This window comes from Simochromis diagramma, unplaced genomic scaffold, assembly GCF_900408965.1.
Source record: "Simochromis diagramma unplaced genomic scaffold, fSimDia1.1 OVJJ01000125.1, whole genome shotgun sequence".
In the NCBI taxonomy this organism is placed as follows: domain Eukaryota; kingdom Metazoa; phylum Chordata; class Actinopteri; order Cichliformes; family Cichlidae; genus Simochromis; species Simochromis diagramma.
Genome location: NW_024387162.1, coordinates 272,864 through 297,285, shown reverse-complemented (window position 1 = coordinate 297,285; position 24,422 = coordinate 272,864). Strand labels below are relative to the sequence as shown.

Sequence of the window (24,422 nt, the reverse complement as noted above, 5' to 3'; positions counted from 1 at the left end):
ACGGATTACACTACCCATCAGGCTACATTCTTTAAAGCTATGCCTGTAACACTCTGCCTGTTGCCTTCATATTAAATAATTTTTTTAATAATTTTTAAAGATATTTCATCATGTCATTATGCGGGCCGCAAGTAGAGGTGACATGGGCCGCGAGATTGAGACACAGGCATTAGAGCCTCTTAACATCCTAGGACCTGGCGTCCACATATTTGGACATCATATTTTCGGTTGTCCAGACCACAATACTAAATTTTGCTCAATAAGTGCCTGATATCTCTTACAAGGACATTATGCTGCCACTGTTCTTTCAAAATTTAAAACAAATGTCCTCATATGTGTATATCCAGGCCCTTGTAGAGCAAAATCAGGTAAAAAGATCATTCTTTGTTTTTGCATTCATCAGGTCCCAGTCAGTCCAAAGAGAAATTAAAAATGCATTCCATGAAAGAGTTCGGGTCTCAGGAGGTTAATGCGTGTTTTGTTTGGGTTTCCACCGGTGTGGAATTACCAAATTACCAAAAACAGAGAGGGGACAGCCTAACATATGAAATAGGAAAAGACCGCCGTGTAATCCATTTATTTCAACAAAGTAACTGTATTTTGAATACCACCTTTTTAAACAGTAACTGTAACGGAATACATCCATCCATCCATCCATTTTCATCCGCTTTATCCGAGGCCGGGTCACGGGGGCAGCAGCCTAAGCAAAGAGGCCCAGACCTCCCTCTCCCCAGCCACCTCCTCCAGCTTATCCGGGGGAACACCAAGGCGTTCCCAGGCCAGCCGAGAGATATAATCTCTCCAGCGTGTCCTGGGTCTGCCCCGGGGCCTCCTCCCGGTGGGACATGCCTGGAACACCTAAACCAAGAGGCGCCCAGGAGGCATCCTTGTCAGATGCCCGAACCACCTCAGCTGGCTCCTTTCGATGTGGAGCAGCAGCGGCTCTACTCTGAGCCCCTCCCGGATGGCCGAACCCGAACTTCTCACCCTATCTCTAAGGGAGAGGCCAGCCACCCTTCGGAGGAAGCTCATTTCTGCCGCTTGTATCCGCAATCTCGTTCTTTTGGTCACTACCCACAGCTCGTGGCCATAGGTGAGGGAAGGGACGTAGATCGACCGGTAAATTGAGAGCTTCGCTTTTACACTCAGCTCCCTCTTCACCACGACGGACTGGTGCAGCGTCCGCATTACTGCAGCTGCAGCCCCAATCCGTCTGTTGATCTCCGGCTCCCTTCTCCCATCACTCGCGAACAAGACCCCGAGATACTTGAACTCCTCCACTTGGGGCAGGAACTCATCCCCGACCCGGAGTGGGCACTCCACCCTTTTCTGGCTGAGAACCATGGCCTCAGATTTGGAGGTGCTGATCCTCATTCCCGCTGCTTCACACTCGGCTGCGAACTGTTCCAGTGCGAGCTGGAGGCCCTCACCCGATGAAGCCAACAGAACCACATCATCTGCAAAAAGCAGAGATGAGATTCTGAGGCCACCAAAGCGAAAGCCCTCCGCCACTTGGCTGCACCTAGAAATCCTGTCCATAAAAATTATGAACAGAACCGGTGACAAAGGGCAGCCCTGGCGGAGCCCATCACCCACCGGGAACGAGTCCGACTTATTGCCGGCAATGCGAACCAAGCTCTTGCAACGGTTGTATAGGGATCGAATGGCCCGTAGCAATGGGCCAGACACCCCATACTCCCGCAACACCTCCCACAGGACACCCCGAGGGACACGGTCGAATGCCTTCTCCAAGTCCACAAAACACATGTAGACTGGTTGGGCAAACTCCCATGCACCCTCAAGTATCCACGAGAGGATAAAGAGCTGGTCCAGTGTTCCACGACCAGGATGAAAACCGCATTGTTCCTCCTGTATCCGAGGTTCGACTAGCGGACAAACTCTCCTTTCCAGCACCCTGGCATAGACTTTCCCAGGGAGGCTGTAACGGAATACAGTTACTCATATTTTGTATTTTAAATACATAACAGCAGTACATGTATTCCGTTACTCCCCAACACTGCATTTCACTAGGTACATCTGAGCTTGTAGTTAAATACATGCAAACGTTTCATATTAAACATGACTGCATATTGTTATTCTTATTTGCACTGACAGCGTTACACTGCGCTCTGCAATCCACTGACATGGGACAAAAGAAAACAATACTACAATTCACATTTAAAACTTCTATTCATTTTATTCATGTAGAAATATTCTGCACTGACCGCACAACCCGAAACAGCAGCAAATGTAACACAATCTAAAGGTTAGCTGGAAAAGTAGAGCTCTCCATGCTAACACCACACACACAACAAAGCTACAAGGCTAATTAGCCATGCTAGCTCAACTCAGCAGTATGTAATTAGTCGGAAGAAAAAGTAAATTTTATTTTGTCATGTTAGGAAATCTGTTGGAGAGGTAAGTGACGGAAGTGACGAATGGTAGCTTAGAATTAAACAAATTCCTTTAAGCTTCAATTTTACCAAATACACTTATCAATTGTCTTATAACTAACAACATTTGTCTAAATCATCTCCAACACCCTGGAGAACAACGGGGAGAGTTAAGAGGCTCTCCAAGATTACATTGATCGGTGCTTCCAGGATTTCGTGATGAAGAAGGCCCAGAGTGCAGCTTCCCCGGCCAAATCTGAGACGCTGTCATTGAAAAGATGTCGCCCGGCAGATTCCCCCAGCACAACATCGCCAGCCGGCAAAGATATTGCAGACATCCTAGAGTCAATCGACAAACGATTGTCCAGTTTCGATGCAAGGCTGTCCTTGGTGGAGATTCTACACCGGGAATTTAAATTCTTGCGAGAATCCCTCGAGTTCAGCCAGCAGCAGGTGGAAACGCTCGCTGCTGAAAATGCCACGCTAAGGGAGTCGGTGAAATGTCTCACAGAAAATGTTACCCAGTGTGAGTACAAGAAAATAATTATTATAATATAAATATCTCTATATTTAGACTATAATGACACTCCCAGAACTTCAGCATCTGTTCTATGGGAAGCAGGGAAAGCTGTGATGAGAGGTAAAATAATTTCTTTCTCATCACATAAAAAGAAAGAAGAAAATAAAAATATTCAGGAATTAGAAAAAACCATCAAATCCCTAGAAGAAGCCTACGCGTCCCACCAAGATCAGGAAACATTGAACAAAATACGCAAAACAAAACTAGAATTAAATGAGATAATTGATAAAAAAAAAAAAAAAAAAATTCTTAGTACAAAGACTACGCTTACAAAATTATGAACATGGTAATAAATCCGGTCAATTTCTAGCGAACCAGCTAAAAAAATAAAAATAAAAAACAACTAAATGTGTTGTTCAAGATTCATCTGGGAACACAATATATGACCCGTAAACAAATGAACAACATTTTCAGGGATTTCTATAAAACGTTGTATTCACCACAAATAAGCCCGTCTAAAAAGGAAATTGATCAGTTTTTGGACAACATAACTCTTCCAAAATTATTAGACACTCAAGCAATGGCACTGGATTCGCCACTGACGGCAGGTGAACTCCAGGAAGCCCTGATAAGTATGCCCAATAATAAGGCTCCAGGTCCAGACGGCTTCCCTGCAGAATTCTACAAAGAATTCTGGACAATTCTGGCACCAGTATTCCACAGAATGTTGCAGGAAATCAAGGAAAATGGCACACTACCACCAAATATGAATTCTGCAAACATTAATCTCCTGCTAAAACCAGGCAAAGACCCTGTATATCCCTCAAGCTATCGTCCAATATCCCTTATAAATGTAGACCTTAAAATAATCTGCAAAGCTCTCTCAAAGAGACTGGAGAAAATAACCCCCCTCTTAATTCATCCTGACCAAACTGGTTTCATAAAAGGAAGGCACTCATCAACAAATACATGTAGATTACTTAATTTGATAGACTACTCATACAGTAAAAACCTAGAAACTACAATATTCTCTTTAGACGCAGAAAAAGCATTTGACAGAGTTAACTGGAAATTTCTATTTGCAACTTTACACAAATTTGGTTTTGGATCCTCTTTCATAAACTGGTTAAAAATATTATATAATTCCCCAACAGCTTGTGTTAGAACAAATGACCAGACATCCTCCAGCTTCTGTCTCCTGAGGGGCACCAGGCAGGGATGCCCACTCTCCCCTTCACTGTTTGCAATTTTTATTGAACCACTAGCAGCAGCAATTAGACAGAATTCAGTAATTAAGGGCATAAAATGCAAGAACGTGGAACATAAAATCAGCCTTTATGCAGATGATGTGTTACTCTTTCTCCAAAACTCACAAACCAATATCTCTGGGGTGATTGAATTGATAAACTCTTTTGCAAGAATATCAGACTACTCAATTAACTGGTCAAAATCTACAGTCGTTGCGATTAATTGCTCCCTCCATAATTCTTCTTCTACACCACTGCAATCGGGAAATATAAAATATTTAGGTATTAATGTTTCTCCCAAGCTTGCAGATCTAACTAAATTAAACCATATCCCACTTTTAAAGAAGGTAGAAGGTGATCTGGCTAGGTGGAAATGTCTACCAATATCACTCATGGGAAGGGTTGCCGCTATAAAAATGATGGTCTTACCAAAAATAAATTATTTATTCTCAATGATCCCAACTAAACCGCCACAAGATTGGTTCAGATCTCTAGATTCATGTATGTCCAAATTCCTTTGGAAAAATAAACCCCCACGTATAAGCTTAAAAACACTACAAAAGACCAAGGATAGAGGAGGATTAGATCTGCCTAACTTTCAGCACTACTTCTTAGCCAACAGGCTTCAGTTTATCTCAGGATGGCTAAAACATACCCTCTTAGATGAACCTTGGCTAGATGTAGAACAAGCACTTTGCAATAATCTAGAGATCTCAGACCTACCATTTATCAGCTCAAACATCCAACGACATGAATGCTTTAAAAGCATCAACATCAGCTCTTCTCTGACAGCATGGTGGGAGTTTCTAAAATTGACGGAGTCTTCATTAATCCCATGCAAACGTACACCTATCTGGAACAACCCTGACATATTACAAAACAATAATATGATAAACTTTTCAGATTGGAGTGGTAAAGGAATCAAATAATTAGAACATATACTAGAAGGAACAGAATTTATTTCATTTGACAGGACTAGTTACACAATATGGGATCAACAAGAAAAGATTTTTAGAATATCAACAAATTAAATCCATAGTAAAAAAGAAATTTAAACCAGGTCAAGTTGAACTACAAACACCACCAAGTGTGGTTCAATTTCTTGCTCTTAAAACCCCCAAATTACTATCCAAAATATACAGAACACTTTCTAAAACAGATGAATCAATATCACTTCCTATTGCAAAATGGGAAGCGGATTTATCAGTTAACTTAGACCTAAACTTCTGGTCTCAGATTTGCTTAAAAACCTTTCATCTAATCAGAAATCCCAGTCTTCAATTAATTCAATACAAAATACTACATAGAGTGCACTATACAGGTCATCGGATGTTCAAGATGGGTTATACGTCTACCAACAACTGCTCACACTGTCAAACCAATTCACCGGACAATTATATCCATGCTCTTTGGTTCTGTCCACCAGTTCAGAAGTTTTGGCGTGAGATATGTGAAGACTTATCAAAGTGTCTGAAATGTAACATTCCAACTTCCCCCTTAGTGTGTTTGTTGGGCAGCTTAGATAATGTCACTTCAGAAAAGAATGTCGCCCATATGGTTTTCACTGCCCTATGCATAGCCAAGAAAACAGTCCTCATGAACTGGAAAAATAAAAATAATCTTAATTCTAACCAATATAGAAATTATCTATTAGATTACATTAGTCTCGATACAGCCTCTGCCACCACATCAGATCAATTGCTCTGGGCTCCTTTGATCAGCTCCATCACCTAGTGAGGGTGGGGGGGTCATAGTTTGGTCCCGCCTTCACTGTTGTGATTGGTGTGGGGATAGGGACAGGCTTAGGGCGTCGGGGGGTTCCCCAGGAGCATCTTCCTTGGGGGGCTCAACCCGGGGTTGCGGTCATGGTCTGTTAAGGGCTCTGTTGCTCTTAGGTGACGGTTTCCTCGTGGCTGCGTGCAGCGGGGCTAGGGGAGGGTCTGTGCTGATGGACATGGGTTACTGACCTGGTAGCCTGGCTGCCCCTGGGTGGGTCTGGGGCGGGGGTGGGGTTCTGGGGGTGCTCCGTCTCCGGGCTGGGGCCCTGGCTGGGCCTTGGGGACTTGGGTCCTGGTTGGTGTATCGTCGAGGTTGTGGGTGGGTGGGTGTATGGGGGCTCAGCCCTGGTGCGGGGTGCCGCCAGTGCATTGAGCCACCTGGGGGGCTCTTCAACTGGTGGGGAGGCTGTTACATCTTGCAGGAGCTTTCTGCTCTTCAGGAACTCTCTCTGCAGGAGGGGGAGATACAGGAGAGGTGGAGGAAGATCTCAGCCTGGGCGTCTATTGTCATGTGTAGTCTGGAAGATGAGTGGATGAAGGGGTGGGTGCAGTTTTCTCTGTGGTGGGGTCGGGTGGGCTGTCCCGGGCTCTGTGGGGTCGGGCGGCGCTGCTGTACTGGGCCCCCTTTCCCTGGTGGGTTGCAGAGTGTGGGGGTGCCTACTGGGGTCAGCGGGGGAGCTGGCCCCAGGGAGGGGTCACCTGCCCCTCCCTTCCTTCCCTCCCCATCTCCAGCTGCCTCCCTCTTCCCGCTCCACCACAACCACCCACACATGCAGGGCCTTGGAGTAGGGGTATGTCACCAGGGTGCAGAGGAGGCTACCCCCCCCCCTCTCCCCTTCTGGCTGCCTGTGCCTCAATTTTATCCCACAACTTAGACATTCACATTACTCACACTCTCATAACACATGCATATAGGATCTTGGGGGTGGGCACGATACACGGAATCCAAAAGACCATCAGGGTGTACACCTCACCCCTGGCGTCGTTGCCCACCTCTCAATTTTAAATACACGTAGACATTGAGGGCTAGCAGGAGGGGCTATGCGCTTACCTGCTGCTCTCTGGCAGGTAGCTCCATGCCCTCCTGGGTTTTAAATGCACCTTAGAACACACATGCATCAACACTACATATGAGAGGGCAGAAGGAGGTTTGGAGTCTTCTCTCACCCCCGTTTTCTGTTGCCTGTTGGGGCGGGGGGGGCTGGGAGGAGGAGTTGGCTGTCCGACTGCGGTCTGGAATTGAGGCCTCCCTGCTGCTGCGGAAAAGGGTAACACTACCTGGGTCTGGGTGCAGTTTCCCCCTCCAGGGGCAAGGGTACCTAGGCCTGGGGCTTAGAGTACGCTTGGGGAGTGTGATCGTGTGTACAGCGTCTCTTTATGTCTGTCTCCACGTTGGTTGAGTGTGGAGTAAGTGCATATGAGAGCATGAGGGTGGGAATGGATGTTTGTATCTGTGTGTGCCTGTATGTCTGTGTCTATATGTCAGGTTGGGTGTCAGGCGCCACCTCTCTGGGGACATCTCAGGCCCTCCAAGGTTTGGAGACCTATCTCCCCCCACCACCACTTCCCCTGCCAGTGGCGGACGCCCTCAGACATCGGTGCATTGGTGGTTCTTTGTGTCTGGGGATGGGCGTCCAGGTACACACCGGCTCACTCCTTGGTGGCTGCTTGTCGGGGCCTGCAGCCTGGGGCTCACTCGGGCCCCTGTGGGGGGGTGGGGTGCCCTCACCCTCTCGGCCTGGGGCTCGGTCACTCAGGCACAGCTGGCTGCCGGTGGAGCTCACGGGCGTGTCACTGCAACCCCCCCTGGCTTCTGCTCCGCGGCTGCTGAGTGAGCCCTCATCTGGGACTCTCCTCAGCTCTTTCTGGGACAGTGGCGCGGCTGCCCCTCTGTGGGTCTCCCTTGGTCTCTTGTGTTCTGGGGGCCTCTGGATGTCTGGAGTCTTGATCTCCTCCATACCTGCTTCATGCCCTGGAGGACGGGGCTGTGGCCCCCCCACACCCTCTAGCAGATCATTACATGAAGGAACCTTTTAAAAACAAGCGCGTCCATGCTCACAGGTGTACACACGGGTGATCACACACACAAACTACACCCTTTTTGGCTCCTACCTCAAAGCACACTGTGCGCTGTCGATATTACGTGCTGCACAATAATATTTAATATTTAGTATTTACTGTCATATTCACATATATCATCACGATGATGTTGTTTATTCTATTGCTCTCTTTTTTCTGCTTGTTTTCTCTTTTTTCTTTCTCAACAGGTGATCCAGGTGATTGATATTTGTATTTTTTGTCTGTTTGTTTTGTTTGTTTTTGTTTTTTGCCCTTTAGCACCGTTCCTCTTCCCCGCTGTTTTTCTTTCCCTCTTTCTTTCTCCCTTTTCTTTCCCCCAGTCATGTCTGTCCTGTGTGTAGCAAGTGAAAATAAAATAAAGTAAACAATAAAAGCAAAAGTGAATCAGATAGACCAATACGGCAAACCTACATAAACCTACAAGCTACAGTCTCTATGCTAATGAGGACAGAAATATCATCTTTCCACAACAACACAGATGTAAACCAAACCAAAAAGGCTTTAAATTGATTTCCACAGTGGTTCTACTTTAGAAATATGAGCAGGTAGAAAGGTTGCTCCAAGCCTGACTGCACTTGTTACCTGTTGAAGATCAGACTTTGGTTCCTGGTCAGTGGTGGGCATGCACTGGGTGTGTTTGGTGATAACCTCTCATCTTTTATTTTAACTGATGAAGCTATAGTATATGAAAGTACCATGTGGCTTCACTGTGTCGCTTTACACTATGAAATTAGATCTGGGGCTACACACTTTTTGATGAAAGTGATGATCTTCGTCTTCACCATGTTCTGTATCACTTCATGCTTGTTTCCTGATGAGAGCAGCTAAGATGTTTTTGTTTTTCTTTGTTGGGCTTTTTTTTGCTACCTTTCCACTGCATTCTTGAACACACTGTAACATATAGATAGGCCTTAGTTTAGATGAGCTCACACAAAATACTTACAAACAGGGAGCCTCTTGAATTAATGATGAATTTCAAAACAAAATAAGTATTTGAAACCCAGATAACACACAAGCTGTCTCATACCTTTACCATTATATGTACTGATGTGTGTAAAATTCTATATAAATGATTTTCTAATGATTAACATCAGACTTAAACTTGGAAGAATTTATTTATGTCTGTGGGGTAGATATGAGGACAGTCATACAACAGTTAATTTGATATGTCCTGTGATGATAAAGTGCTAAACATTGTCCATCTGCAGGGCCAACGACCCCTACACAGGAAGTCTGATAAAAAGGTCCTAATCTCCGATCCTATCAGTCTCACCCAGTGGGTAATGCAGAATTCAGCTGGAGCTGATGTGGGTGAGGGGACTGAGCTGGACTTGATGTCCTGGTGTCTTCCCTGCTTGAGCTGATATAGAGAAACCTGAGCAGCCTTGCAGGTCAGATTGTATCAGTCCCACCTGTTATGTCAGCTCCCCTCTCAGTCATGGCACTTGTTAATCTGGGTTGGTTTTAGAAGCCTGGACCCAATTTACTGTTACTTTAAAAGGCTGGAGAAACCTGTGAGGGCCATTTACACTAAAATAATTAAAAACTCACACTTTTTACCCCTTTGTGAAACCTTTGTCCTCGATTTAGACTTTAATTGTGGGAGATTTTATTAAAGTAAATTTGCAGGAGCAAAGCAAAAGCAGAAATAAAAATAATATGTATCACAAAATAATAGCCATATCCCATCAGTCATCCTTATCTTTTTAACCTACTGTGGAGTAGGGAGAAGTTGGAAGGGACACAGGTACATCTAGCAATGAAGATGTGGTCCGTCTCATTGCTTTGAGCTACTGGAAACACTCCAACATGGCAGTGATGAGCGAAGATAGAGCCACGTCCACTTTACAAGTCTACAGTTTCGATCGTGGTCTGCTCCCTCTCAGCATCTCTGCTGGAATTTCCAAAGGTGGACTTCTGAGATCTGTACTGATCTCACAGGAACAGGCCCGGAACATCTCCAGACATTCCAGTTTATACTTTGCTCACTTGTCCCACCTCCCTCTCTCTGGGATCTAGTGTTTACATACAGATCCAGCACTCTTCAGCCACAACTTTTCGTTCTCTATTTCTTTCTTTTAATATGGAAAATTCTGTTATATTTAAACATTCGGTTACGTAATAATAAGCTTGTCAGTCACAGTATACTCAATACAATCTGCTTTCTTACTAAATCAAACACTTTAAAAGTCAGACATTCACAGATCTATGTCCTGTGTGTGCGCTCTCACACACACACACTCATATCTCTCAAGGTCATTTCTACACCAGTTTTCAGTGAGGTCTTTCAAATCATTATTGCCTTACACTAAACTTAAACATATTTATATTTAACTGATCATGTTCTGACCGGCATTTAATGTAATTAACTATCAGCAAAATCAAATAATAATAATCTGTGTTTACTCGTTATTGTTCACAATCATGGAAAGACGATGACAGATCACCGACACAGATCTTATTTTCTCAAACCCAGACATGGCTATAAAAGGCTGATGGTGGATCATGTCCACACACAAAATCTAGACTTTAGAATAGACATTTCCAATACTCAGACTACATTTCTCTGTTAACATACTAAAAAGAATTATATTTTTAATTGATCTTTTATTATGATCCTTGGGGGTTTCCTCCAAATCTGGACTTGGTCATGCCTGAGCTTCTGGACAGTGTGAGGTTCAGCCTGGTGTAACGTCTGTTGTGGACGTTTTCCATTAAATAAAGCCCGCAGACAAGCGGTGAGCAGTAGCTAACATTCTTTAATCAAGACACAAAGAACCCTTCTCTCATCCCAACCGGTCACAGCAGATGGCCCCGCCCCTCCCTGAGCCTGGTTCTGCTGGAGGTTTCTTCCCGTTAAAAGGGAGTTTTTCCTTCCCACTGTTGCCAAAGTGCTTGTTCATAGGGGGTCATGTGATTGTTGGGTTTTTCTCTGTATCTATGAAGCGCCTTGAGGCGACTTTTGTTGTGATTTGGCGCTATATAAATAAAATTGAATTGAAATTGAATTGAAAGAACAGAAAAACCAAGCTTGGTGGAGAGCCTGCATGATCGTGGGGCAGACAGTCAGCAGAGTCTCCCTGAGCCTAGCATGGCTCTCAGTTAAAAACCTTCTCCAGGAACAAAAGGCAGTACACAGCTGTTTCACACCTTAAGGTTCACACTCCCTTGCTACCTCCCAGAGTCCTCGAAGAGACAAAAGATTCTTCCTGTGGAGTCGTCTGCTTCCCCCAACTTCCTTACCAGACCCCCACGTCTGTCTAACTGTATGAGTGTGAGACATGTGAAAATCCAGTGGCACCAAGGCATCATACAATAAAATAATGCGAATAATACATAAATAAAATAAATTCCTATACACTTCCCAGAGGTGTTCTACTGAATTTAGGTCAGCCAGGCATGACAGTTAATGGTATCAATTGTTTCATCCTCCAGGAGCTGCCTGCATACAGGCACGTGAGGCTGGGCATTGTCATGCGTGGGGAGGAATTCAGGACCCACTGAACCATCATCGGGTCTTGATATGCCTCCCCAGACCATCATCGTTCTGCCACCAGACCCTTTCATGTCTATCACGTGTTCTCCAGGTTCTCCTGCGCTTATCACATATTCTATCACAAATGTAAATGGACTGATTCTTATAGAGCGCTTTCCTACTCTCCCAGAGTACTCAAAGCGCTCTATAAAGCATTCACCCAGTGTCACAAGCACTTTCTCTATACTTAGTGCTGTCTAACTACATTCACAACCAAACACATCAGAGAGCAACTTGGGGTTAGTATCTTGCCCAAGGATACTTGACATGCTGGAGGAGCCAGAGATTGAACCACCAACCTTCCAATCAGTAGGTGACCTGCTCTACCCCCGAGCTACAGCCACCCCTACAAGCAGCTGAGCATGTCAGGTCCTCAGGCCATCCTCATAAAACGTTTTTTTACCTGGAACCCCAGCCAAGTAGGTCATAAAAAAAGAACCTGGTTCCAGGTACTACCACCTAATGAAAAACCCTAAAACCCAAGATGAGGTAAGCCAAGTAGGTACTAGTGGAAAAGACAACAACCAAAACTTCTTACACCAGAGATGAGCTCCTGAACATCAGGGCTTCAAGTCCTGAGGACTTGAGGAGGTTTCTGTTTTTACATAAACAGTGGCTGGTGTAATGATGGTGTTATTTAAATAACTATTCAAACTATGCTCCTCATCTGGAATCTTTAGTCATTTACTGCAAACCTTTTTACTCCCTACATGAGTTTACTTCATTCCGTGTGGTAGGTGTGTATATTCCACCACAGGCCAACATACAGGAGGCCTGGGAGACAAAGCCAGACACCTTAGTCATTGTCCTTGGTGATTTTAACCAAAGAAACCTCAGTCAGAAGCTCCCTAAATGCATACACGTTATTCAATGCCCAACCAGACAACTCTACTGTTACACCACAGTAAGCAATGCCTACCATGCAGTCCTTCATGCTGCATTAGGAATCTCATGGTTTACTTGATCCCTTCATACTGGTAGAAACTAAAACTTTCTAAACGTGTATTGAAGACACGTAGGTAGCGCACTAATGATGCAGGCATGTCCGGCTTGCACTGACATGGAGGTTTTCAGGACTGCTACCAACAGTTTGGAAGAGTATACAGATGTTGTGACATCATACATCAGCTTCTGTGAGGAAAGCTGCGTATAATGATGCACCAGGGTGAGCTATATTAATGACAAGACCTTGTTCACACCTAAGCTATGGAGGCTTAGCTGTGAGGAGGCTGGAAAAGGAAGAAGTGTTTTGGCATGGGCACAGAGATTGTTTCACCCCTTCAGAAGTTTCTTGATCTCTCAGGATACTTTTCTCCATACTTGAAAGAGATGGAAACAAGAGACAGAACACCTGCAAAGCACCAGGACAATGTCAGTCTCCATCCTAAAGTGTTGTGCTGTTCAGTTGTTTCCAGTGTTCACCGACATCTTCAACATCTCACTGCAGACATGTCATGTGCCAGCCTGCTTCAAGGCCTCCGCCATCATTGCTGTTCCAAAAAAACAAAACAAGACAAGCGTTGATGACCACAGACCTGTCGCTCCAACCTCTGTAGTCATGAAGACATGTGAGTGTCTGTCTGGTAATACACCATCTAAAATCTCAGACCTCATGCAATTTTCCTACAGAGCCAACAGGTCAGTAGGCGATGCTCTTCACATGGCACTGCAGAAGTAATAAATGCATGAACTAGTTTTTCAGCATCACTCAGGGGCAGGTTGTTTCCCATTTTAGAGATATTGAGGAAATGCAAGAAAGCAGTCCTACATTTTCGTTAATATGCACACTATGGCATATCCTGGTCAACAACAACTCCAAGATTCCTCATGGTGTTACTGAAGGCCAAGGTAATGCAAGCCAGAGCAGATATCTAAGCACTTTGAGTGCTCCAGGAGAGTAGAAAAGCACTATACAGGGAGTGCAGAATTATTAGGCAAGTTGTATTTTTGAGGAATAATTTTATTATTGAACAACAACCATGTTCTCAATGAACCCAAAAAACTCATTAATATCAAAGCTGAATGTTTTTGGAAGTAGTTTTTAGTTTGTTTTTAGTTTGAGCTATTTTAGGGGGATATCTGTGTGTGCAGGTGACTATTACTGTGCATAATTATTAGGCAACTTAACAAAAAACAAATATATACCCATTTCAATTATTTATTTTTACCAGTGAAACCAATATAACATCTCCACATTCACAAATATACATTTCTGACATTCAAAAACAAAACAAAAACAAATCAGCGACCAATATAGCCACCTTTCTTTGCAAGGACACTCAAAAGCCTGCCATCCATGGATTCTGTCAGTGTTTTGATCTGTTCACCATCAACATTGCGTGCAGCAGCAACCACAGCCTCCCAGACACTGTTCAGAGAGGTGTACTGTTTTCCCTCCTTGTAAATCTCACATTTGATGATGGACCACAGGTTCTCAATGGGGTCCAGATCAGGTGAACAAGGAGGCCATGTCATTAGTTTTTCTTCTTTTATACCCTTTCTTGCCAGCCACGCTGTGGAGTACTTGGACGCGTGTGATGGAGCATTGTCCTGCATGAAAATCATGTTTTTCTTGAAGGATGCAGACTTCTTCCTGTACCACTGCTTGAAGAAGGTGTCTTCCAGAAACTGGCAGTAGGACTGGGAGTTGAGCTTGACTCCATCCTCAACCCGAAAAGGCCCCACAAGCTCATCTTTGATGATACCAGCCCAAACCAGTACTCCACCTCCACCTTGCTGGCGTCTGAGTCGGACTGGAGCTCTCTGCCCTTTACCAATCCAGCCACGGGCCCATCCATCTGGCCCATCAAGACTCACTCTCATTTCATCAGTCCATAAAACCTTAGAAAAACCAGTCTTGACGTTTCAGCTTGTGTGTCTTGTTCAGTGGTGGTCGTCTTTCAGCCTTTCTTACCTTGGCCATGTCTCTGAGTATTGCACACCTTGTGCTTTTGGGCACTCCAGTGATGTTGCAGCTCTGAAATATGGCCAAACTGGTGGCAAGTGGCATCTTGGCAGCTGCACGCTTGACTTTTCTCAGTTCATGGGCAGTTATTTTGCACCTTGGTTTTTCCACACGCTTCTTGCGACCCTGTTGACTATTTTGAATGAAACGCTTGATTGTTCGATGATCACGCTTCAGAAGCTTTGCAATTTTGAGACTGCTGCATCCCTCTGCAAGATATCTCACTATTTTTGACTTTTCTGAGCCTGTCAAGTCCTTCTTTTGACCCATTTTGCCAAAGAAAAGGACGTTGCCTAATAATTATGCACACCTGATATAGGGTGTTGATGTCATTAGACCACACCCCTTCTCATTACAGAGATGCACATCACCTAATATGCTTAATTGGTAGTAGGCTTTCGAGCCTATACAGCTTGGAGTAAGACAACATGCATGAAGAGGATGATGTGGACAAAATACTCATTTGCCTAATAATTCTGCACTCCCTGTATAAAAATCAGTCCATTTACCACTTATCTGGTTAGGGCCAAGCACAATAACCTGAGTTTTATCTGATTTTAGAAGCAGTAAATTAGGTAATTAGAGGGGTGTTATCTGGCTTCATAGTTGGGTGTCATCTGCACAGCAGTGAAAATGTATGCTATGCCTTTTGATGATGCTGCCTAAGGGAAGCATGTATAATGTACACAGAATTGGTCCTAGCACTGAACCCTGTGGAACTCCATAATGAACCTCAGCGTGTGAAGAAGACTCTCCATTTACATCTCATGTGTCAAACCCAAGGCCCGCGGGCCACATCCGGCCCAGCGTACATTTCTATCCGGCCCGCAAAATCATTTTATAGAGATTTATTATTATTGTTATGCATGGCCTGGCGATATGAGGTGCTAATAACACACAAACTACAGATCCAATAATGAAGCGCTGCAGCCTCCTTGCCAAACGCTAGGCTACCTGGGAACATTCCTGCCTCAATCAAGTCAAACTTCTGTGTTTGCCAAGCTAACCCCTCACAATGGCGAAGAGAAAAGTTGATTCCTAAAGCAGAGCCTTTCAGCGCCCGGTGGGAGGATGAATATATGTTTACGTCTACGCGACTTCATGTCTCCAGACAAAACGCAGATTTTGGCAAATGTGAGCCTGAGCAGAAATACGACTGCTGATCGGGTTTGTGAGGATGCCACTGATTTAAGAACACAGTTGTGTGAAAGAAGCAAAGACTTTATTGCATACTCTCTTGTTGTGGATGAAAGTACAGTTGAGGCCAAAATTATTAGCCCCCGTTATGAAATCAGAGAATACACCTGATTTAAGTGTGAAAATGACCATTAACAACAAGTCTGTGTTTTGTGTAGTGTATCTGTTCCCAAAATAACAATGTCCACTAAGTTTAATTAGGATATTTTATTGATACACCAAGCTGAAACAAGAAAGGGCAAAAATGAGACATCCAAAATTATTAGCCCAATGGCCATTAATAGTCAATACTGTACACTTCCTGAGCCACAACTGACAACAATCTCTTAGAGTAGCTCTTTACTAGGTTGGCACAGGTCTCCTGAGGGATTCTGGCCCATTCCTCCATTGCAAATTGTTCTAGCTTGTCCAAATTGAATGTTTTCCAAGCATGGACATTCACTTTGAGCACTCGCCACAGATTCTCAATAGGATTGAGGTCTGGGCTCTGTGCAGTCCACTCTGGGATCATGCTTTTGGTATCCTTGAAGAACTGTTGGACTAATTTTGATGTATGCTTTGGGTCATTGTCTTGTTGGAAGACCCAGCGACGACCTAAGCCTAGACTATTTCTGCATATTCTCCTTCAAAATGTCAACATAATTTCTTTTTTCATGATGTCATGCAATGAAACAAGGCTCCCTGTGCCTGAGGCTCCAAAACAGCCTCACAGCATGATGTTCCCAACTGTGTTCCTGGGCTTGAAGGCCTGTGCCTTTCTTCACCAAACATAAACAACAACTATGTGCTGAAACTGTTCCAGTTTATTCTCATCGGATCAAAGCACAGACTTCCAAAATTCATGTTTACCTTTCCAATGTTCATGGGCAAACCTCATTTGGGCTGTGATGTGCTGCTCTTTGAGTAGAGGGGTTCTCCTGGGACGATACCCCTGAAGTCCACCACGATGAAGAGCAGTCACAGCTGTGGTCCTTGAAACATCAACTCCAGATGTCCGCGGTTCCTTGCAGACATCTGTGACTATTTTCCTCTCCAGAGTTCTTGAAATCTTGTGCTTATGGCCATGGCCAGGTGTGCTTCTTACAGAATTTGTCTCCTTGTACTTGGCAATGATGCAACATACAGCATTTCTAGACACTGTGAATTACTTGGAAATGGCAATGTAGCCTTGCCACTTATCATGAGCCTCTACTATCTTTTTTCTGAACTCCAGAATTATTTATTTTGTTTTTGGCAATGGTCAGTAACACTAGTTCCTCTCATGTGTTCATGTGTCCTGTTCCTTGCACCCTTTTTATGCAATTGAATCTTGTTAGGAAGTCAATTGACTGCACAGATGTGGTTTCAAAGCTGATTGGTTAATTACTCTCAGTGTTTTGAAAGCAAATAGGGCTAATATTTTTGACCACCCCATTTTTTATTATATTTGATATAAAGCAAGCCTAAAAATGTATTTTATATTACAAATTTTCCAAAAGCTACTAATAGCACTGGTGAATGTTTGATTATATCAAGTTTCATCAATGCTGTAAACATTGGGCAGAAGTTTAGGAAAATGTTCCAAAATTCCTGGGAGGGATAACATTTTTGAAAACGTATGTCAAAGTGTAACTACCAGTGAAATAAGTGCACTAGTCAGCAGGATGTGATTAAAGATGCAGGAGGAGGACTGTACTGGCGAGTTAACAGCATATCACTGCATCACACACCAGGAAACGCTGTGTGGTAAAGTCATAAAATGGAGCATGTAATGATCACCGTAACACAAACTGTAAACTAAAGGTTTAAATCACCATCAATTTCAGTCTTTTATGTGGAAAATAGATTCAGAGTTTGCCGACACTCCTCATCATGCAGAGCTCCGTTGGCTGAGTTGGGGAAAAGTTCTCAACAGAGTTTTTGAGCTCAGCAAGGAAACCTGTCAGTTCATGGACATGTATGATGCGGTGAAGGCGTTTCAAGTGAAGCTGCTCTTATGGGAGTCACAAATGCACCAGTGCAACTTGCCTCACTTTCCCTGTTGCCAAGTAATGTTGAACCAAGTCGGCGCAACAGTGTTCCCAAATGCGCACTTTGCAGGTAAACTGAGCGCACTGCACACCAAACCTAAACGAACTTGTTGACAAACAAAAATGCCAAGCATCCAGCTCTGACAAAATGGCATAAGAGCAAAGAAAACTGAATGTTATGATTTGTTGTTATTTTAACCTTTGCTGAAAAGCATCAATTTTATTTATATTTCTTGTTGGGGGTTTTTTCGCATCATGTTCATATTTTGAATTTTGTATAATTTTCACAGGAGATATTTTTATGAAGAGCAAAATATGTTAAGTTTATTTTATTTTTTATAAAATGGCATAATAGCAACAAAATCTCATTGTTTTGATTTGTTTGTATTTTAGCATTTACTTAAAAGTACAATTTTCATTTATTTTTTCTGGGGTTATAGCAGGATGTTCATATTTCTAACTTGCATAATTTTGACAGGATATATTTTTATGGAGAGCAAAATATTTAAAGTTAAAGTTTATTTTCTCTAAGTTTATTTATTCTGGAATAATATTCCTGTCTGTTTTTATTCATATTTATGTTTAAAAAACATTGTTTTAGTGTGTTCAATAAATGTTTATCTTGTTTGGCCCGTGACCTAAAGTCTGCCTTGAGTTTTGGCCCCCTGTGCAATTGAGTTTGACACCCCTGATTTACATGCACAAACTGGAGTCTATTAGATAGATATGATACAAACCACTGCAGTGCAGTACCTGTAATACCTACAGCATGTTCTAATCGCTCTAATAGGATATTATGGTCGACAGTATCGAACGCTGCACTGAGGTCTAGCAGGACAAGCACAGAGATGAGTCCACTGTCAGAGGCCATAAGAAGATCATTTGTAACCTTCACTAAAGCTGTTTCTGTGCTGTGATGAGCTCTGAAACCTGACTGAAACTCTTCAAATAAACCTCTGCAGATGATCTGTTAGCTGTTTGACAACTACTCTTTCAAGGATGTTTGATATGAAAGGAAGGTTGGAGATTGGCCTATAATTAGCTAAGACTGCTGGGTCTAGAGATGGCTTTTTGAGTAAAGGTTTAACTACAGCCAGCTTGAAGGCCTGTGGTACATAGCCGATCATTAGAGATAGGTTGATCATATTTAAGATCGAAGAATTAATTAATGGCAGGACTTAATTAAAGATCAAAAATAAAATATTGTACCACGTAGAGGCTATGCCTACACTTGAAGCCACTGAGGCGTTCGGTGTGACGGGGGTGACATGATGTCACTGGTATGCATGAATTTATTAAACAGTCCAATAACTCCAGTTGTACTCATCTTGTCCTTTAGATGTTTATCCCAACACAATTTTACACAACAGCGCAGCGGTCACAAACTGTTTGCCTTCTTCCGATTAACAACACACCTGATGCTGATTAAGTGCGTCTACCTTAAATACCTTCACCATACCAAAAACTCAAAAAATGACCTCTAGTGGCATACATAAGGTATCAACCGAAAAATGGCTCCTACACCCCTTATAATCAAAAATCTAGAATCCACTGACAGATTTTACAGTGTAGTCTCAGTGTAGTCAACCTTTTCCTCACCAAAAGCCTGTTCACAGGCTACTGTGTTTCCTGTCACAAGGATAACATCATCCCAACGTTCACCACTGCTGGTGATAAAGCAGCCTACAGGATGGAGGTGAGGAGACAGGCACCAGGCACTGTTCATTCAGGAGACTGAAGAGCATCAGTGATATTTAACAGCATACAGCTAGTTGGGAGGACTCAACAGCAGCTATACTTTCTGAGGAGGCTGAGGAAGTTTGGTATCTTGCCTATGATCCTCAGCAACTCTTTCAGCTGTGTGGTTGAGAGCATGTTGATCTGCTTCATAACAGTGTTGTATGGCAACACTTATGCTATGGACTCCAAAGACCTGCAGAAAGTGGTGAAGACTGCTGTAAAGATTATCAGGACTCCACTGCCCTCTCTGCTGAGCGTCTATCATCACAGAATCCACAGGATAGCTACTTCCCTCCTCAAAGACCCCATCAGCCTCTAAAACAGGGTGTTCATACGTCTACCCTCAGGTAGAGATACAGAAGTGTGAAATCTAGGACCTGTAGGCTAAATAAGTCTTTCTTCCCCGCTGCCATTAGACTCCTAAACACCTGACATGCTTTTAATACACTTTTACATACTCACTGCTTTCTGCACATACATCTGATGTAGCATTCAATTTGTCCGTCCATTCCCTTCCACTTATCCTTATCAGGGTCGCAGAGAGGTGGAGCCTATGTCAGCTACCATAGGGCAAAGGGCAGTGTACCCCCTGGACAGGCTGCCAGCCTGATGCTGGGCTAGCACAGAGAGACAGATGACCATTTACACCTATGGGCAAGTTAAAATCAGCATATAACCCCACTAACTGCATGTCTCTGCACTGTAGGAAGACGGAGAACTCACACAACCACAGGGATTTATTTATAGTACATATATTTATATATTTATTTTATGCTTGCAAACATAAACACAATCCAATAAGTGATCCCCTTTCTTTTATGAATTTTTTACATTTTTAATCCTTATCAAATCTTTGTCAAATATGTTTATTTTACCTTTTTTGTAAATTAAAATTAAAATCAAACAATTCTTTTTAACCAGTTACATTGTCTTAGGTTTCTATTCCAGTGCTTTGATCAGTGTCAGACTCCAGGCCCAGTGACATGATTCCAAAACCTCCCTCTCTGTCTGGCCACTCAGTCAACATCCTCTTGCTTTTTAATCCCTGCTCCTCCTTCCTTAATCTTATCTGTGATGGATTAGCAGTGCACAGGCCAACACCATGTGCCTTTACTATCATCACCTTGATAAACAGCACTTTATCAAGGTGAAATACATTGTTAACATCAATTAATATTTCCCTCTCTCCCTCTTCCATTAGTATCTGGATGGGTTGCAGCGGTCTCTCTGGTCCACTGACCAATTCCAACTAGTCGCAGTGGTCGGCTGTACTCTCGTTTCCCTGTTTGACTTGCACATGGATGAAAGCGGTCTCTGGGACTCCAGGGGTCTGGCAGCTCCCAGTGGACTGGATAGCTGGGTTTGCTGCTTTGGAGTGTCTAGGGTACTACCTAGTGTTCTTGGGATGTGGGACCTGGGGTGCTTGTGGTGGGGGCTCCTGGCCCCCAGCTGAGTGGCTGGCCTCTTCTGGGTGAGTCTGGGTGCGGGGCCTGGGGACCTGGTGCTCAGGGTTGCCTGGTCTCTGGCTGGGTCCCTCCTAGCACAGGGTTGGCTGCCTCGCCCTGTAGGGTGGGTTGGCCCATGTTGGGATGTTTGGTCTGGGCCTTGGGGGCTCATGGATGCCCGCAGGCCCGTTGGATGTGGTGGGATGTCTGGGTGAGGGAGCAACAGTTGGGTGCAGCTTTTCCCAGACCCAGACCAGTGTGTCTTGTCCCTTTGCTGTGTGTCTCTGTTGTAATTGAGTGGACAACTGGTTCTGCACAGTCCATGCTACTCTGTGGTGGGGGCAATGGGTGCTACCCTTCACTCAACGGTGCACTGGGACATTGTTGATGACTGTGTTGCTGCTATTGATGCTATGGTCTGTGCTAAAGATCTTGCTGTCGCTGCCCTCCTGCTTTCCATGTATGCAGGTCCCAGAGCAGAGTTACTGTAAATGGAAATATCAACACTGGTCTAGAAAACCATCCTATTGGTTTCCTACAGCCCCTGTGGCAGGGTGTAGGAAATGGGGGTGCATACCGTATTCCATATATAATGTAATAACTGAAATAACATGAATAGAAATGAAGAAATAAGCAGAAAACCCCTGAACAAGAGGAGCCTATAGAGAATAAATAGAACTGATCTCGGAAAGGCAGTGCATTCAGATCATAATTCTGTTTGCAAAAGCTGCCAGAGACAGAATTAAGAAAAAGGAAATAGCACAACTGAACAGTTTAAACATGTTAAAACGGTATTTCTCAAAACCAACGTGTAAAATGAAAATGTTTATTTTAAACAAAAATCTGTACTCTCTACTCCTTATTTTTTCAAAACAGGCTTGTTTCTTTTTGTTTAATGCAGAGCTATTTTTTCACTGCATGCCTTCAGACATCAAACGCATTTAAGCCCAAACAGATGAAGGGCAGTTTGTGTAGTAATCACCAGGGTATGTCACATAAGAAGATACGAAATAGGTAAAACCGTGTGCTATAGTCAGGGGTTAAAGTCGACGGGTGGTTTTGTTTGTTTGTTTGTTTATTTGTTTTGGAGTATTTTTCTTTTTTTGCAACACCAGACGAGCATCTATAAGTTGCAGTTGCTGTACTTTAGCATCCAGCTAGTGCTACAAAAGAGGCATGACAGGAAGATAAAGGGAGTTATGTTTTTTAAGTGGCAAGTAATTACAAATACAGCGTTATCAGTTCAGCAAACATCAACCAACACAAACTCTCTGTGACCATCTGAGCATGCAAAGATTGCATCAAGCACTTCAGTTGCTCAAATAGAGCAGAAAAGACCTACATAAGAACCAGTCCATTCACAGTTTGTCACACAAAGTGTCTGCTAACTAAAGGTACAGCCGCTGTATTTCACAGGTAGAGAAAAAAAGAGCTAACTTCACTCAGAGATGGAGAAAGATAAGAAAGACAGGACAGGAGAGAGAGCTTAAATTTAAGGGTAAGGACTGCTCGGTGGTGTTTGATAAACTGGACATTTTGTGCTGCAAAACAAGCTGGGGAAGACTAACTGTGCTATTTAAAGGTTGCATGAAAATACTCTGCAGCTTACTGCAGCATAAATCGGTTAGCTTGCAATAATGTGATGGATTTGAAATAAAACAGTGTGTGACTGGTGCACAGTGGTTCTGGTGTTCATGGTCAGAGTTACATCAAGTATAGCAAAGATTTATTTGAAGTTAAGATGATGATGTCTGGATGCATACGTCCAGATGAAGAGAATCACCCTTTAAGGATTAAGGTGATGATGCTTAGATTCATTCACTGACAGACAGCATAAACAGTGTACTGTCAGTGTAGAGGATGGAACATGTCTGTACTCTTACCCTCTCTAATTATTTGGTAAATGGACTGGTGCTCATTTATGCTCTCACAGCACCCACTGAGACTCACTTTCATGCACTTTAGTGTAACTGTCACATACTCAGTTGCCTCAGGACAATTTAGCATCAGTCACTTGGCCAAAGACATATTAACATGTAGATGAGAGGAGCAGGGGATCAAACCACTGACCTTCTGATCAGTGGATGACCCTGAGCCATGCTCCCGAGCTCCACTTTGAAAGCCAGGGACAAGTCAAGCAGATTGTACTGGTGAGTCCTGGCAATCATGTGCATCTTACTTAGGCACATACCACCCATCTAAATACTGTCACAGAGGACGCGTATCCTGCCATAGCAACAACACTCCCAAGAGCAGCCGGCCCCTTCACTGCAAAAACTGCGCAGAAAACTATCTGCCAAAACAACCGAGCAGCCGCACCATTCACCAGAACAAACTGAACCCTCATTTCAAATTGTGAGAAATTAGTAAAAATGAGCTCTAGTTCATTATTATTTCCTCTCTGCAGCCTTAAACCGGCTGAATTATAGCTCAACCTGAAATGAGTGGGAAGGAAAAGACACTGGATGACTGCTGTACTGCAGGCAGCCCAAAACAACAGCATGTATGTGGGAGTGCATATATGTGTGTCTTTGTATATACATTCATCACACCCACACACACACTTTCAAATGTCTTTCTTTCTGTTTCTGACAGTGGAATAATGTTCAGAGATGTAACGTAGTGATTCTTTAGCTGCTCTCTGTATGTGCCAGTGCATCAGTACACACACTGGTTATTTAAAACCCGACCCCCGCTGAGATGTTGCACACAGCTGACAGCTTAAAGGAATTAAAAGCTTACAGAATCAAGAGACCCTTTTGAGACATTTCAGTTCCACACATACATTACATCAAAGTAACTGATGGTACAAAGTAGTTTGTAACACACTGGGGGCTCTACATGCAGCACTCTGTCTGACAGAAGAGTATCTACCTGTGAAAGCCACATTCCACGCAAAGCTTGAAATACATCACATATATTAACGTAGAGACAAACACAAACAGTACAAGGACACAAAGATCTACTCACCAGATTTGTGCTTTGTGTGTCCTCGAGCAGCAGAAAGGGTACGGATGGTACGGCTCACTATTGCAGTGTACCGAGCATTACTGAGCCTGAGGTTTTGTCGGGAGATTGTGTAAGCTGAGAGAGATTCAGATTTACTGAGAAGATTCCCTCCCCTTCCTCCCCCCTCCCTCCCGCTCTCTCTCTCTCTTTCCCTCTCTGCTCTCTATGAGTCTGTCACAAGGCCCAGCCATGCGCCACAAATACCACTTGCCAAATAATTGCTCCACACATGTGAACACCCCCCCCCCACCCCGGCCACTTGATCCCACCCCAACACACCCACACACACCCACCGACCGACACACTCCCACCGACCCACACACACCCACTGACCCACACACACACCCACACACACACACACCCACCGACCCACACACACCCACCGATCCACACACCCACCCACCCACACACACACCCACCGACCCACACACACACCCACCGACCCACACACACACCCACCGACCCACACACACCCACCGACCCACACACACCCACACACACACAC

At 43.8% G+C, this 24,422-nt stretch overlaps 1 protein-coding gene across 5 annotated transcripts in view; it reads right to left on the bottom strand.

Annotated features, from left to right (window-relative positions):
- palmdb (palmdelphin b) overlaps window positions 1–24,023 on the bottom strand; it is an 87,328-nt gene extending 63,305 nt beyond the window's left edge. For 3 of the 5 annotated variants that reach the window (XM_040048806.1, XM_040048808.1, XM_040048809.1), the window contains exon 1: window positions 23,879–24,023. The gene's annotated coding sequence lies outside the window, so the exon portion shown is untranslated. The remainder of the gene's footprint in view (window positions 1–23,878) is intronic. The other 2 variants (XM_040048811.1, XM_040048812.1) reach the window with 1 other exon arrangement.
- Window positions 24,024–24,422: the final 399 nt, after the last annotated feature.